The sequence below is a fragment of the Monodelphis domestica genome, chromosome 1 (genome assembly GCF_027887165.1).
Source record: "Monodelphis domestica isolate mMonDom1 chromosome 1, mMonDom1.pri, whole genome shotgun sequence".
Taxonomy (NCBI): domain Eukaryota; kingdom Metazoa; phylum Chordata; class Mammalia; order Didelphimorphia; family Didelphidae; genus Monodelphis; species Monodelphis domestica.
In genome coordinates, this window is record NC_077227.1 from 259,341,068 (window position 1) to 259,359,185 (window position 18,118).

The 18,118-nt window shown below is 38.9% G+C and overlaps 1 protein-coding gene across 3 annotated transcripts in view; it reads left to right on the top strand.

Annotated features, from left to right (window-relative positions):
• DPF3 (double PHD fingers 3) overlaps window positions 1-18,118 on the top strand; it is a 437,118-nt gene that overhangs the window by 364,642 nt on the left and 54,358 nt on the right. The gene's annotated exons all lie outside the window — the stretch shown is intronic.

The window sequence follows — 18,118 nt, forward strand, 5'->3', positions numbered from 1 at the left end:
TAACTTTATTATAATATAATAAACTAATGTAATAATAATAACCATAACAGCATTTGTATAGTGCTTTAAGCTTTGCTAAATGCTATGCATATGCCATCTCATTTGACTGAGTATTTCGTCATGTGGTCCTGCCAGGAGAAGAAAGGGTTAAGTCCATAGAGCTGAAAAATAAGTATTTGAGAATAATCTTAATACTGTGCAAATGGCCTTGTGGTCCAATCTGGCCCAAAGTGTCCAGATTACTAGGTTCTTCCCCCAGTTTACTACTCCAACAGCCTCTTAACACATCTGTGCTATTGAATAATAGGAATGGCAATAAACATACAATTTGTTTGACACTGAAATCCTTGTAAATGGGTGCCTGATCCATAGTGTTACTATAAAAGGTTCAGTGTATGAAACTGTCTTGTCCCCTCTTAAAAAGGAAATGGTAGCGTATTCTCCATTGTTTAAATTGCCAGCTCCAAAGCCTCCTTGCCTTTACTCCATCATCTCCACTCCTATATGCATAGCTATGGAGATCAAACAAGGTGACTTCCTATCATTTTAAAGCAAAAATCCAAACAAACCCCACCATTTCCCTGCCCCCTAAAAGATCCAATTCATTTCTACAATTCAGCCCCCTAAACCTTAAGAAGTAGAATTATGATGAAATCTTGCAGAAATGTAGAGTCTGAATCTCATTTTTGAAAATTCCTCTTAAATAAAGGTCTATTTCCAATGCCCTCACATCTCTGTAAATATTGCTTTAACAACCGTAATCTGTAATTGTGGCTTGGTTTATCACAGTGGTATTTTTGTTTTTTTGTTTTGATGCTGTGGGTTTTCTAATAGGATACTGTCAAGGTGCATGCATTGTCTTAATTAGAAGCTTCTTACCCCATTGTTTTAAACAGAAACTTTGGCAGATATGGATTTTGCCCAGAAGGTGGCATGGAAAGTGAACTGAAGTCCAGGGTCGGTGTCCAACATCTACATCATGATGCCCGAGCCATGTCACTCATAAAACCACCACCATCATCTCCATCTCCATGATCAAAAAAGGATTTATTTTTCTATGCGTGATACTTACAACTATTGCAGTAAAGCCTTTGTGCCAGGGTCCAGTGCTACAGTACCTCAGCATTCAGTGGGTGCTTGTCGACTACCTGGGATGCTAGTGCTGTGCATGTCGTTTGAAGGGATTGTTGTCATGGGACCATTTTTCCTTCTCTGTTGACAGCTGAGGCTGACTGGGTCAGATTCAGCCCGGTAGCCCCTGTGGAGCTGGAGAGGGATAATGTTTCCTGAAAAGCCAGCTCCTTGCTCTTGGAATAATGCCAACCCACGTGTACCCAGGTGTAGATGGAAGATAAACATGGGCCACTGTGATGCCACCACTGTGGATGCTGTCTCTGTTGCTTTGAGTTTTCCCAGCTTAAAAAAAAGGGGGGGAATAACAGCACTGACATTCATATAGCTCTTCCTCTGAAGGCTGTGAGAATTTGAAATACTAGACTCGATTTAGATATCACACTCGTTCTGGGGGAAGCATGTGTCCCCTAAGGAATAAGTAATAATAATCATCACTGACACTTACCTAGAGCTTTTGTCAGGAAGCTAACGAGCATTTATTAGTGCTTGCTCTGTGTCAGGCGTTGTGCTAAGCTCTGGGGATAGAAAGACAACAAAATAAAACAAAACACATCCCTGTCCTCAAGGAGTTGATGCTCTAGTGGTGGAGACAATGTGGAAATAACTGTGTGCCCACAAAATACATCAGAGTAGCTGGAAGGTAATCTCAGAAGGGAAGCTTTTAGGGTTTTCATAGCACTTTCCATAATGTTACCAGATTTGAGTTTTACAACAGTGTGGCAGGTTCTACACATTTTATAGACGAGGAACCCAAGGCTCAGAGTGGTTAAGGGACTTGCTATGGTTAAAAGGAATAGTAATTGGGATTTACATAGCGCTTTATGGTTTGAAATGTGCTTTACATACATTCTACCATCTGATTTTCACAACAACCTTATGAGGTAAGTGCTCTGTGTATCATCCCATTTTATAGATGAGAAAAGACTGAGTGGCCTTGGAATATTCCCACGGTTACCCTAAATAGCAGAAGTAGGATTCAAATACAAATCTAGCATTCTGGCTATTGTGCCATTATATTCTTCAAAGAAAAAAAAATTAAAACTTTTACCTTCTGTCTTAGAATCAATACTGAGTATCAGTTCGAAGACAGAAGAGCAGTAAGATCTAGGAATTTGGGGTTGTGACTTACCTAGGATCACACAGATAGGAAATGTCTGAGATCAAATTTGAACTCAGGACTTCCAGTCTTCAGGCTTGGCTCTCTATCTACCAAGTCATCTAGCTGCTCTGCCATTAGGATTTTAGCTTTTCATACTTTAGAAGGGTAATTTGTTTCTTTGGGGCAAACATTTTCTACTGAAAGGGGCTTTTACTTGCCCTTGCCCAGGACCAATCCTTGTTGCTTAGGAAGTACTTGAATTCCTGATGAGCAAAAAAGGAGTTTAATTGTAAAAAACCTTCCTAAAGTTGTAATATTTAGAGAAGAACCAGGAAAACTAAATAATAATAGCTAATGGCTAACTTTAATTTAACATTTAAAGATTTACAAAGCACTTTTGGAATATTATCCCATTTTATTCCCACATCAGTCCTAGGTGCTATTATTTTCTCCATCTTAATCTCGGTGGATTGAGAGCCAGGCCTAGAGATGGGGAGGTCCTAGGTTAAAATCTGGCCTCAGACACTTCCCAGCTGTGTGACCCTGGACAAGTCACTTAACCCCCATTGCCTAGCCCTTACCTCTCTTCTGCCTTAGAACCAATATGCAGTATTGATTCTAAGACAGAAGGTAAGGGTTAAAATAAAAAGAATATCTTATATTTATATAGTATTTACTATGTGCCAGGCAGTATGCTAAGCACTTTATAATTATTATTTCTTTTGATCCTCACAACAATCCTGGGGGGAGATGCTATTATTGTAACTCATTTTTAGATGAAGAAATGGAGTCAAATAATAGTTGACTTGCCCAGGGTCAGTTAATATGCATTTATTTTTTATTTATTTTTTAGCCCTTACCTTCCATCTTAGAATTAATATTATGCATTGTTTCCTAGGAAGAAGAGCCGTAAGGGCTAGGCAATGTGGGTTAAGTGACTTACCCAGGATCACACAGCTAGGAAGTATCTGAGGTCAAATTTGAACTCAGGACTTCCTGTCTCTGGGCCTGGCTCTTAATCCATTGATCCACCTAGCTGCCCCTCAATAAATATTTATTAAGTGCTTACTCTGGGTTAGGCATTGTGCTAAGTGTTGGGTACATAGGGAAAGGTAAAAGGCAAAAGACAAAACCCATTCTCATTAGGGAGACAACATGTAAATAACCATGCATAAATAAGATCTATACAGGATGAATTGGGGATAATCAGTAGAAGGAGGGCCTTAGCACTAAGGCAAATTGAGAAAGGCTTCTTGTGTAGGTGGGATTTTAGCTAGGTCTTGAAGGAAAACAGAAAGTGGAGATGAGGAGGGAGAACATTCCAGGCAAGGGGAAAAGTCAATGCAAATGCCCTGAGTTGGGAGATAGAATGTTTTATTTGAGGAACAGCAAGGGTCACACAGTTTCCACATTTCTGAAGCTGCATTTGAACTCAGGTCTTCTTAACTCTTGGTGCCAGGCTTGGTCTACTACATCACTTAGCTCTCCTTAAATGTCAACAGAACCTGGTTGACAAACTTTTGATTGAGTGAGATGATGAAAACATGTATATGGTCTAGATCTCAGGGACTAGGAGTACCCTTTCCAATGGAGGGGAAAGGCATAAGTTTGAGCATGAGAATGAGTGAAATGAATTGCTTTTCTCATTCAACTGGAGTGAGAATGTCAGTGTGTTAAAAATTATGTCAAAGGTGAACTCTGAATTACTTAAATATTCCTCTAACAGAAATCCTTAATGGCTGAAATATCATCTTATCTTCTGGAGCGTAGGACCATAGATTTAGAATCATAAGGCTCTTAAGACTAGTCTTCTCCTTTTATAGAGGAGGAAACAAAGGATCAAAGAGTTTAAGCGACAGCTATTCCGATAGTAAAGCACAGAGCTGGGGTTTGTTCCCTGATCTTGATTCCAAAGCAAGTATTCTTCCCACAACACCACACTGCTTCTGATTTGGAATGACAACAATCTGACTGCACACTGTTCTCTAAATGCATGAAATCATTAGTTCATTAACTTAATACTGTTTAGGATTATAGTCTAAAGTTTCAACAGGAAATAGTCTCCTCTGATGTCTTTCTTTTAGTATAGAAATGGAAGGAAGGAGAGAGAAATAGAGATTTCTCACGGAAACTTTGGGAGGTCCTAAGTGTCTTGTCTATCTGGATTTTTCCTTCTTTTTGGTCATTGTCCAGACATTTTCCAAAAGTTAGTCCTGATTATTCTCTTTCCCAAAATTTCTTGCTTCTTCTGACACTTTTCTTTCTTTTAAGCATTTAAAATATAGAAACAAAGCTAATTCAACATTTCCTATGGGCATTTTTTATTGACTCCAAAGACCAGCAAGTTTAGAATGTAGAGTCAAAGCACCACAAGGGATTGTTGATCTGAAATGGAAGTCATGGAACCAGATCCCCATACCACTTATATACTGATTTAAAGAAAAATTATACCCTAAATGTTTTTTCATAATAAGATTTAATGGAATCATAATATCAGACTTAGGCCAACCTATGCCTAAACTAGAATGCCCTGTGTGATAGAACTGACCAGGAGTCACCCAAAATTTTGTTTAAAGATCTCCAAATGAGAGATAACTTGCCCTTTTGAAGCATTTCATTTCACTTTTCAATAACTTTCCTCCATACCAAGTGCTTTTTTTTTTGTTCAACTCATCATTTATTCCTGGGCCCAAACAGAAAAGAGTAATCATGTTTCCATTTGACAGCCCTTCAGATCCTTGAGCATGGCCATCATGTATCCTTCAAGTCTTCTCTTCTTCAGGCTAAGTGTAATCAGTTACTTAGATGGTATGGACCATTCAATATCTTTCAGCATCCTGGATCATGATGCTTGGCGTGTTCTACAATTTAGCAATATCTTTCATAAAATCCGGTGCCTAGAATGGATAATAGTAGACCAGATATGTTCTGACCAGAGTAGACCTCCTTAGTTCTGCATATTATGCTTCTCTTAAGGTGACCTAAGATTTTTCTAGTCTTCTTGGCTACCACCTCACACTGCAAACTTGCTTTGAATTTGTCAGTCACTAAAACTTTGAATCTTTTTTTCCTGATGATTTTCTGTATACCCAGCTCTATCTCTTCCAACTTATAACTTATGAAGTTGATTTTTTTATTCATGTAAGAGACTTTACAAGACATTTATCCCTCTTGAATCTCATCTTATTAGATTCTCTTGATTGCCTCCCTGAGAAAAGAACCCTCTAGTGGTTGCTATCAGGTTCCAGCAGTAAGTCCAATCAACTGAGGAGCAATAAAAGCAGAAGAATACTGTAGTTGTTTCTTCCAGCTTGGAAGCATTAGCAGAATAAGGAAAGATTTTTCCAATGATGACTCATGCTACTTTGCTTCTATGTTATCTCATTTGAGTTTTGAATATTACAGGTATCAGTCATCCCTAATTGAATTAAACAGTTGGTAGGTGGGACAAAATTGTGCTAATTTCTTTGAGTGACCATAGTTTTCATTTTTTAGAGCATTTCATGGGACTCCAAGTTAGTCCAAGTACTATCCTACTATAAAATTCCCGTCTTGCACCCCTGAATTGCCTCGGGCAGGGTAGAGCTAATGGGTAAGATAGCAGCCATCAGAACCTCAGTAAGAAATGAATTAAATGATGATTTCCTCTCATAGAGAAAAAAGTGACATTTGCTGAAGCTGATGACTTCTCTCAATACCTTGCTCATCTACTTATGCCCAAAAGACTGAGAATGATCAAGTTTCAAGCCTTGTGCTCCATGCCATAAGAATTTAGTTCCACACCCTAAGTCACAAAATCACAGATATTCAAAAGATTGGGAGTTCATTGCTCATATTTACATAGCATTAAAAAAACACAAAACCCCTTCCCTTCTGTCTTAGAATCAATATTGCTTCCAGGGCAGAAGGGTGGTAAGGACTATGCAATGAGAGTTAAGTAATTTGCCCAGGGTCACACAGCTAGGAAGAGTCTGAGGCCAGATTTAAACTCAGGAACTCCTGTCTCTAGTTCTGGCTCTCATCCTCTTATTGAAACTCACTTCCCCTTTTATATAACATTTTAATGCTTACAAAGCACTTTGTTTGCATTATCTCAACTGAGCCTTATAATACTTCTGTGAGTAGGGGATATTATTTTGCACAGATATTTTATATAGTGGATGATAGAATTTTGTTGTTGTTTAGTTGTTTTCAGTCCTGTCCAATTCTTCGTGCTCTTATTTGGCCAAGATACTGGAGAGGTTTGCCATGAGGCAAACAGGGTGAAGTGACTTGCTCAGAGTCACACAGCTAATAAGTGTCTGAGTCTGGATTTGATCTTGGGGAGATGAGTCTTCCTGCTCCCAGGCCTGGTACTCTATCCATTCTGTCACCTGGCTGCCTTGAAGCCCCTTAGAATACTTCCTTGTACCCTTTGTCAATGACCTTTATGTTCCCCGAAACCACCAGTCCTTTAGGTTGAGAATGTGTAACTGGAGAGTGTTTGGGGGATCCATAGTTCCCAGAATGTAAAGGATGTGGTGTTCTGCTAATTGTGGGATGAACTCAGCTGGACACTGAAGCCTTCTTTTGTTCCTGGGCAAACAACTAGAATTCTTGACTCAAGAACCTGGATACTTATTCAGCAGACTAATTCCCCCAAGCCCACTTCTCTGAATACACTTACATCCTTTTCTTCTGCTCCCTCTTATTTCTGTGCTCAGACATTCTGAATGAGGCAGGATGACTAGTAATGGGGAGCCATGACTCAAACAAAAAGTTCTCTATTTCTGGGAACAGTACTACTGAAAGATAGACAGATTTATTTCCTGGAATGAGTCGCTAAGAACCAAAAGAGATTTGGAGGCATGAAAGTGGAAGCCAAGTGATTCCCCTGTCCCCTTTAAATGTGTTTCCTGAGGCCCTCTGCTGACTCCTGGGGAATGAATATTTTCTTATCCATTTGGCAGCTGTTCTTTCAAAAAGACATTTTGGCCTCATGTGATCATTTGGCTTCAACTTTCCTCACTAACCTTTAATTCTGCTGTTAGATAATTAGAAGGTCTAGCAAACATTTCTGTTTTGTATTAGGATGACCTAAAGGTAGCCAATGCTCCCCAGATGTTAGAAGATTGGGTGTTAGCAGCTGCTTCTTTTCATGGGAAGGGGACCACTTGTGATAGAGTAGGATCTTAATCTGCCTTTTAGAAACAGGCCTATTCTCTGGGATGAGAGCCCATTCACATGATAAGGCTGTAAGTAACTTAGCAACTGGGGAATTTTGTCGTGGGGTTCATGGCAGGCGATTGAAGGGGACAGCAATGTGTTATTAACAAATGGAGATACTCTCTTATCTGAAAAACTCCCGGTCTTGTACTTGACTAGGGAAATCTTTTGTCCTTTCCATGAAGTGCATCTCCTATGCTTCAAGCTTTGCAGGGGAGCCAGAGCCAGATTTCAAAGATCTGAGGATTTTCTGGTAGTATTTTTAATCTTTCTATCTGTGGCATGAGTAGTTGGCTTTCCCCCACTATAGTTTAGAACTTGAAGGTGATTCCACTGCTTGCTTTGGGGAAGAGGACATGTTTAAGTCATTTATCAAGAATCAGGCTTATATTCCTGATGAAAGCATTTTATTTGTGCAAGGTAAAATCCCAGAGGTGATCCCAAGGACAAGTAATGTCAAATGCATTAAAGATAATTGCTTGGAATATTTTGGAGTTTTAAAAAAGAAAGAAACCCAACCCTTGGTGCTCCAACTTAGCTGGCCATGTCATCTCTTGGTGCCTCAGTTCCCCCATCAATAAAAAGTCCCTTTTAGCTCTAAATATATGATCAAATTATCCTACTGTGCAAAGTTTGGCTCTCCCCCTCAATCTCCAAACTCATGAATAAGATTACCAAGACAGGAACACTGCTAAACACTTGATAATCCCTTTATTTCATTTTCTCATTTAACATAAAAAATTGGTATCTAATGAGGACTAAGGATGATGTCACCTTAAGATGTCAACTCATTTGTCCAACCTTGGAATTATCATAAAATCATAGAGAATTGATCTAAGTTAAACCTTATGATGGCATTTCAACTGGATCCTCTAAATGAGGTAATAGAATTGGAATAGAATTGGTTTGGCCAAGCTTGGCAAAGGTCAAGATGAAGTTCAAAGTTGTTGTCACATTACGATGACTCACTGATTCCATAATGGTTATGACTCCCTGAAATTGTTGATTAAGAGATGATGGTAATGATAACACTGTTGATGTTAATGATGGTAGTAATCACTTGTGTTTGTTTACTGCATTGCTTTTGGAGAGCTCCAATACTTGTGGTAAAAAAGAACAGTATTACTAAAAAAAAGGGCTCGATTCCCTACCTTGGAATAGGCAGCTGTGACACAGTGAACAGAATCCTGCATCTGGATTTAGGAAGACCTACATTCAAATCCAGGCTCAGATACCCACTGTAGGACCTTGGCAAGTCATTTTACCTCTGTTTGCTTCAGTTTTCTCAAAGGCAAAGTGGAGATAATCATAGTACTCAGGTTCCCAGGGATCAAATGAGAGAATATTTGTAACATTTTTACACAGTGCCTGGTACATTGTTGTTTAGTAGTTTTTCAGTTGTATCTAATTCTTCATGACCCCATTTTGGGATTTTCTTGGCAAAGAGATTGGAGTGGTTTGTTATTTCTTTCTCCAGCTCATTTTCCAGATGAGGAAACTGATGCAAATAGTGTTAAGTGACTTGTTTAGAGTCACTCAGCTAGTAAATATCAGAGGTCAGAATTGAACTTAGGAAGGTGAGTCTTTTTGGCTCCAGAACTGGCACTCTCCACTGCACCAACTAGATGCCCATTTATGCTATTGTAATAAGGTATATTGATCCGTATTATTGATATTTATTGATATTATTTATTAAATATATATTTATTGATATATTGATTGATTTTGATATTGATTTTTATATTTGATATTGATATTGATAATATTGATATTTATAAATGCTAGTTACTACTACTACTACTGCTACTACTACTATTACTGCTCTTACAATGACTACTCTTACTACTGCTACTATTATAGTACTGGAACTAACTTAAGACTTTCTGGTTTGATAGTCAAGTCCTCTCGCTGACTAACAAGACAAAAAAAATCTAACTGTATTATGGTTAGATTAGGCATTATAGATATAGATATAGATATAGATATAGATATAGATATAGATAATAGGTATTATATAGAATGAACTTGGGTGAGCTTCTCAGGGCTCCCGCAGATGTGTCAAGTTTCTTAGAGAGCTATGCTTAGATATTTATTGGGTCGAATTTTGCTTTAGATACTACAGTATCATATTTACATATGATATGTCATATTATTAAAACAGTATTAGACAAAGAAAGCTCATTAATTTTTTCAGACCCGTGGATGCCATTCACTGCAGTAGTTTTGGAATTCTAAGTTTGTCTTGGTATTTTATATACCTTCTCTGCTCCCCAGTTTTCTTCTCTGGAAACTGAATGGGTTGAACTAGATGACTTATAAGCTTCTTCTGGTATTAAATCTCTGATCCCTAAAGTGAATGTTTTAACCCGGGGCCCTTAGATTTCAGGAGTCTATGAACTTGATTGGGAAAAAATTATATTTTAATTTTAAATGACCTCTGACTAAATTCTAATTAAACTCTGGCCTTTCTTCCAATTATAAACTTTCAAAATGCCATTATTTTGAGGAGTTCATAGATTCCACCAAGTTGCCAGTGATATAAATGATCCCCAAATGGTTTAGAACTTTATTCTAGAGGTTCCTAGAGAATGATTATGGTTATGGCTAGTATGTTCAACGGGAGCATCTCCTAACATCTCCAGGCCTTAGTCTAAATCTTCATCATGACTTAAAAGTTCATGCTGTGAAAGGCAATTCAGAAGAATTTTTCAAGCCCAGGAGTTAGATATTCAAGGTTTTATCACAATATGGGGAGTTGTGGGGTACAAGTGATGCTTGACTGGTTTTATTCTTAATTGGTAAAGCCTGACCCAACAATAAAGGAGAGAGCTATGGATTAGGATGGGATAGTGGAGAGGCTAGTACTGGCTTTGAAGTAAGAGGCTCTGGGTTCAAATCTCTGTTCTGTTCCTTAATAAATTTTTGTGACCTTGGACAAATCCCTTTATGTCTCTGGGTCTTAGTTTTCTCCCTTATGAGTGGGGGGGGCAGGGTTGGCCCATGTGATTTCTAAGGTTACTTAGGGATCTAAATTTATGTTCTACTCTAGGCTAAGTTTTCAAACTTTAGGAGTTGGATGAGGGGATGGCAAACTTTGTTTTTCATGACCTAGGATGCTATCTGTGATGAGATGTTGGAGTCTGGGACTGGACAGGAACTACACATATTTTTTACAACTAAGAGAACTAGATTTAGGATTTCACTGGTGGAGGGAATTCCCCAATAAGAAAACTCCTTCTAACACTGCAGTGTTACACTTTCTCTGTCTCTTATATTCTAAGAGTTACCTAAGAATTTAAAATGAATTGCCTAGGGTCACACAGCTGGTATGAATTGGAAGCAGGATTTGAATACAGTTCTTCCTAGTCTCCAGGTCCACTCTCTATCCATGTAACCATAGCTGCCTCTGTTCATAGTTAAATTTTCTTTTAAAGGACACAGATTGATGCTTTGTAGAATCTCCTGATCTAATAGACATCCATTGGAGTATAGGCAAATCTGAGGGTTCCATGAAAAACCCATCTAGATTATATGACTAATAGAGAGATCATACCAAAGGAATGCCCACTATGTGTCAGGTGCTGTGTTGAATATCATCTTCACAGGTACATTCAATTATGCCACCCAAATTGAAACTAAATCAAATTGATCTAACAATAGCATGAGCTAAACCAGTGTTTTATGAATCCCTGGGATGAGTCTCCAAAGCATCTATAAGGATCTTTTGTTTTCTTTTAATTAGAAAAAAAAATTTTGTTTTGTTTTGGTTGTTTCTGCCTTTTTGTGACCCATTTGGGGTTTTCCTGTCAAAGATACTAGATTGGTTTTCCAGCTCATTTTGTGGTTGAAGAAAATGAGACAAGCAGGGTTAAGTGACTTTCCCAGGATCACACAGCGTGTAAGTATCTGAGGGCAGTCTGAGCTCAGAACTTCCTGACTCCAGGCTTGGCGCTTTATCTATTGCAATACCTAGCCACCCTTTTTATGTTTTGAAGATGTCCTTTAAAAGAAAGCTTAGTCGTGTACAATGTGGTTAGTTTTTGTTTACCCTCTGTTGCTCTGAAATGTGCCTAAGGAACCAGAGAGTGTCTAACCTAAAGCCAGGGAGAGAGCAACTTAGGCTGGGGAGAAATAGAATTCATTCACATACAAAAGTGATGATCCTTAGCATACGCCTGCTGATGGGGAACCTCAACCAATCTCATCGACTTCTGCTATTGCAGAAGCAAAGAAAATGTTTGATCATTGCAGCTTGAAAATGAGTATTGTATAAAGTGAAGCTTTCCTCTGCATAAATGCCATATAGGTGAAAGGACCCCAGGTGAACAGGAGTAGATGTGAACAATGAGGCAAAAAAGGCCCATACTGCAAAAATGGCTGCTCCAATGAAAGCTCCTCCTGTGGAGGCATCAGTAGATTGAGAGGCAGGCATGGAGATGGGAAGTCTTGGGTTCAAATGCGACCTCAGACACTGCCTAGCTGTGTGACCCTGGGTAAGTCACTTAACCTCACTTAACCTAGCCCTTACTATTCTTCTGCCTTGGAAACAATGCTTAGTACCAATTCTAAGACAAAAGGTAAGGGTTAAAAAAAGGAAAACTTTTTTTTTTTTTTGTAGTTACCTCCGGTTCTCACTGCACTGGTTCTTACCATTTCAAAAATAGTTCATGTCTCACTGATTTCAGAATCACTTTGCAGGATTGAAATATTGCTGCTTTCTTGCTTTCTGATTGGGCTGCTTGCTAAGGTTTGTGGCTTTCTTGCTCTCCTACTTTCTGGGAGAAATATAAAGGTCTCAGGGGAGGACAAAATCCGATGGAAAGTGATCTTCCTTTCTACTATCAGAAAATGGATTTGCAAGCAGGCAAATCTAGAGCTGGTTCATGAGTACCATATGTTGGTGAAAGGAATTCCTTTTGAGTACGATGGGAGCAGCTCATTCCAAAAGCCTTCAGTATGTGTCATTGGGACATTAATAGTTGCATTTGGTACGACTAATGCTAAAATAGCAAAAAAAAAACCCTTTCTGTGAGGAGGCAACTAGGATGGCTCAGTGGATAGAGCACTTGGTGTGGAGTCAGGAAGACCAGAATTCAAACCCAGGCTCAGACACTTACTAGCTGGGCAATCTTGGGAAAATAACCCTGTTTGCTTCCATTCCTTCATCTGTAAAAGGAGCTGGAGAAGGAAATTGAAAATCATTCTAGCCTCTCTGTCAAGAAAATACCAAATGGGGTCACAGAGAGTCAGACACAACTAATAACAACAAAAATGATCCTAGCATCATATTGGCTTTTTCTGGTTATACAAAAGAAGTCCAAGACCTCATCTCTGCCTTTGAAGAGCTACTCGGTCTGCTCCCTGGGAGGCATTAAACAATATGAGTCAGTAGTACATAACATAGACTATGCATACAGAGTCCAAAAACGTTGATTGGAAACTGTGATCTTACTGTTCACCGCATGGTCCAGAGCACTGGGAAAAATAATTGACATCTTGGTGATGCAATGAATAGAGCACTGGGCCTGGAGTAAGGAATATCTAAGTTCAAATCTAGCCTCAGTCACTTCCTAACTGTGTGACTCTGGGCAAGTCACAATCTCTGTCTTCTTCAGCTTCCTTAACTATAAAATGGGTATAATAGTAGCATCTACCTCACAGGGCAGTGAGGTGGTTCAGTGGATAGAGCTCCAGGTGAGAGGTCAAATCTTGCCTACTATATATACTAGCTGTGTGACTCCAGGCAAATTACTTAATCCTATTGACCTCAGTTTCCTCATCTGTAAAATGAACTGGAGAAGGAAATGGCAAAAATATTCTAGTATCTTTGCCAAGAAAATTCCAAATGGGATCAAGAAGAGTAAAAAAATGACTGAAAAATGACTAAAAACAACAATGTACTTAATGAAAAAAAATTTTTTTTTTTGCATTGAGTTGGGTTGGGAGGATGTAATAGTGACTTGGGCCCCATCAGGTGGAAAAGGTGCTAAATTGCTTTGTAATAGGAATTTGGATCAAAAGTCCAGTGAAGATGGGATTTATTCCCCTCACTGTTCTGTTAGTGTTATCAGGCATTGATGATAGTCTTATGTTAATTGTTAAATAAGGATATTTCGTGTCTGATTTTCCCCCCCAAATCCTTCTATAGGATCATAGATTTAGAAGTGGAAGGAACCTTTGGAGGCATCTAGTTCAACCCTTTAATTTAATAGATAAACCCACTCATGTGAAATAAAAAGATTTGTTCAACGCCATGTGGGTAAATAAGAAAGAGAGCTAGAAGTGGAATTTGTGCTCACTGAATCCAAATCCAGCATTCCTTCCTCTGAATCTATTATTACAACTTCTTTGTCATCATGTAATGAACCCTCACCTTCAAAGGAATCCTGTGAGATAGGAAAGATCTATTTATCCTTATTTAACAGATGAGAAATTTGGGCCTAAATTGACTTGGGCAAAGAAGCACAGCTAATCATGGAACTGGGAATATAAACTAAGAATCCTGATTTCTAATTCACGACTTTCACTGCTTCATGCTATCTCTCTTGTTGCTCTCATTTCCCTCCTCTGACTCTCTACCACATTACTCAACTGAAACTGCTCTCTCTAAAATTTCTATTATCTCTTAGTGGCCAAACCTGATGGCCTTTTCTTAGTTTCTACTCTTTTTGATCTCTCTGCTGTATTTATTGGATGCTATTAATTCCCCTTCTCTTGGATTCTTTCTTTTCTCTGGATTTTTGTCACAATTCTCTCTTCTACCTCTTTGTTCACTCAGTCTACATTATTGGAGCATTTTTTAATATCATGCTTTCTAACTGTGGATGTACCCCAAGGTCTATCCTGGGCTTTCTTTTCTCTTTTGGTCTTCTCATCAGCTCTCACAAACTTAATTATCAACCCTATAGAGGTGATTTCCAGGTCTATGTATCTAGCACTTGGTTGTTTGGTTGTTTTCCTTTGAACTTGAAGAGGACCAGTGACATCATGGAGTGCTGTCCTAACTTGAGGGCGAATTGGATTTAATTGAGGCAGCATTGCACAAAGTCAATGGCCTCACTCTGCTTTCTAGAGTCATTGAAGCACAGAGACAAAAGTGAAGATGACTGGTGATGGCCCAGGAATCAGTGGATGACCTTGGCTTCTTTGATGTCTATCCATAGCACTTACTTCAAGCTGCCTTCATGACTGTTGGAACAAATTGTTCTCATCCATTCATCCATTGGAGGAAGTCTCCAGTGTTTGGAGTAGACAACCCTTTAACTCACCAAAGGGTTTGAAGCCTTTCAGGTAACCTCAACCTGGTTTAGCTCGCTTGCCAAAATGGCTTCCTAGGGCATGGCCACTGCACATTCTATGACTTCTTGGAGCTGTGGGTGAGAACTGGGTAGCAGATGGACGTCAGAGGCGGATAAACCACCCTGAAAGAGCAATTACTCACACCAGTGTGTTAGTCTTCCCTGGACACCCTGTACATCAGTTTTTATATAGAACTCCAATTCCACATAACAAACTGCTTCTTAGACATCTCAAACTCAACATTTTCAAGACAAAAATTCATTATCTTTTACTTACTCACCCCAGCCCACACATATCACTCTTTGGAACTCCTTGATTTAATTACACAGCGTCATAGTCTCAGCGACATCCTCTACTACTTTTTCTCGCTCCACATTTCCTATTAGTTGCCAAATTGAGTCATTTTTATTTCTACATCTTTTAAATATGTCAATCACTAGGCTACCACTCAGGCTCACATCCCCTTTCACCTAAACAAAAGGTTCTTACATGGTATCCTTGACTCGTCTCTCTCCAATCTATCCTCCATAAAGATGTGGGTGGTTTTTCTAAAGCCATGGTTGACCAGTGACTCCCAATGACCTCCAAGATCAAGTATGAGTTTGACCTTTAAAACCTTTGCAATCTGGTCTCAGTTTACTTTTCCAGCCTCATTACACATCACTTCCCTTCATGTAAATGGAAGCATAATCAGATTGATGCTCTTATTGTTTCCCATACATGATACTTAATCTTCTCATATTTGCTCCTTTGTGAAGATTCTCCTTCATGCCCAAAATACCCTCCCACCTCACCTAGGATTCCCTAGTTTCTTTCACAGCTCAGCTCAAATTCTACCTTTTACATAAAATCTTTCCTCATTTCCTCCAACTGCTAATATTCCCTCTTAGATTATCTTCCATTTACATTCTTTCTAACTTGTGGCACAATGGATTTAAAGCCCTTGGATCTGGAGTCCAGAGGCCCTGAATTCAAATCCAGCCTCAGATACGTATTAGTTGTGTGACCTTGGATAAGTCATTGTACTTCTGTTTGCCTCAGTTTCCTTAATTTAAAAATTAGGATAGTAATAGCACCTACCTTTCAGGGCTGCTGTGAGGCTAAAATGAGAGAATATCTATAAAATGCTTGGAATAATGCCTGGCATATAGGAGGTAAATAAATTCTTGTTTCCTTCCCCCATGTATATTTTTAATATGTTTTCTCCCCTTTCAGAATGTGAGCTCCTTAAGGGCAGGGATTATGTCTCACACAGAGTAAGTATTTAGTAAATGTTTGTTAATTGAATGGCTGTACATACCTTTAGCTGTCTGCATGTGTATATCCCTCATGTATGTTACATGGGAATTCTAAGCTAATTTTGCTCATGAGATATACTGTATTCAATTTAGGCAGAAGGCTATGCCTTAAAAAGTGCTTCTACCTGGGAAATGGTGAAGAACAGGAAGCCGTGTGAGTTAGGAAGAAGGTGTCCTGGGATCAGGGAGCCCCCTTTTAGCTCCTTCCCTGCCAATGCTACATGAGCATGTTAGCTGTTCTTTTCTTGCCCGCTTCCCCTCTTTTCTACATAATGAGATCTTTAAAAATTAATTTATTTGCATGTTGGCCACATCAGGATTTCCAGGTTTCTCCCTCCTTCCTCTGCCCACACTAAAAGAGGCATCACTTGACAAAAAAAGAAAAAAAATCATTTATATTATATTATATAATAATTATATATAATATAAGCTATGCCTTACTTTTTTTTTAAGTTTTTTCTTTGGAGGTGGACATACACAAGTTATTCTTCAAGCAATATTTCTGTTGCTATATATTATCTTCTTTTGGTTCTACTCATTTTATTCTTCATGATTTCATTTAGGTCTTTCTAGGTTTTAAAAAAATTAACCTACATAATTATCATTTCTTCAGCACAATAGTATTCCATCACAATCATATACCACAACTTCTTCACCCATTCCCCAATTGATGGGCATCCCCTCAATTTCTAGTTCTTTGCCACCTTAAAGAATGCTGCTAGAAATATTTTGGAACATAGAGTTTCTTTTCCTTTCCCCCAATCTCCTTGGGGAACAGATACAACAGTGGTATTGCTCTTTCTAAGGGTATAAAACTCCCTGGACATAATCCAAAACCACACTGTTTCTTTGTTGTGATGATCATGGCTTCTTTTTATCCCATACCATGGTGTCTTTCTGGAAGAATGTCCTAGGGGAGAATGTTGAGAGATGGGTGAGGAAGGGGGCTCATTTTTTGTAAAAGACAATAGGGAGACAACATGATTCAGTGGAAAGTTTGTTGAATTTAGGGCAGCAAAATCAGATTCCAGTTCCAGCTCTCTCATATAGGATTTGTGAGACCTGGTTAAGCCACTTCATTTCTTTGGCCTCAATTTCTTCATTTGTAAAATGAGAGGATTAGACTTGATGAACTCTAAGATCTCTTCCAATCCTAATATTCTCAGATTCTGACTATGGGCCATCATTGTAGAGATCAAACTAGTGAAAGTCTCCTTAGGCTAGCTAGCTCCTTCACCATTCTATAATTTACAGCAGGGAAGAGTTTTTTCTTACTAGGAGAGTATAGTGGATGGAGAGTATTGGATTCACAGTCAGGAAGACTTGGGTTCAAATTTTGACTTAAACATTTCCTAATTATGTGACCCAAGGTAAGTCACCTTTCAGCATTTTCAGTTTCCTCATCTACAAAGAGAGGAAATTGGAATTGATGGCCTCTAAGATTCTTCCTAGTTCTAAATCTATGATACTGTGACTTCCTCTTTCACTTTCCTATTTGTTATTGTTGTATTGTTCAGTCATGTCTGACTCTCCATGAACCCATTTGGGTTTTTCTTGGCAAAGATATTGGAGTGGCTTGCTGTTTCCTTTTTTGGCTCATTTTACAGGTGAGGAAACAGGGGCAAACAGGGTTAAGTCCTTACTCAGGGTCACATAACTAGTGTCTGAGGTCAGACCTGAACTCAGGAAGATGAATCTTCCTTACTCCTGGCCCAGCACTCTCTCCATTATGCCACCTAAATGTCTGCACTTACCTATTGGACAGTGTCCAATTTTCCTTCTCTGCTTCTATTTGCACTTCATCCACTCCATTTTGGCTCCCTGGGATCCAAAGAATCCTGGAATCTGAGAGGATCAAGAGCTCTATTTGTGGTGAGCATAGGAGTGGTAGAAAGAGACATACTTTAAAATGATGGGGGGGGCATGTAATTTAATTAGTAAAGGAATTTGTGGTGAGAAATTTCCTTCTATCCACACAATCAGTACCTGCTCTGTATCTTGGAGACTTAGATAGTTATCCAGGATTACTGAGAAGTTCAGTGACATGCCCATGATCACACAGCCAGCGTGTCAATGGCAAAAC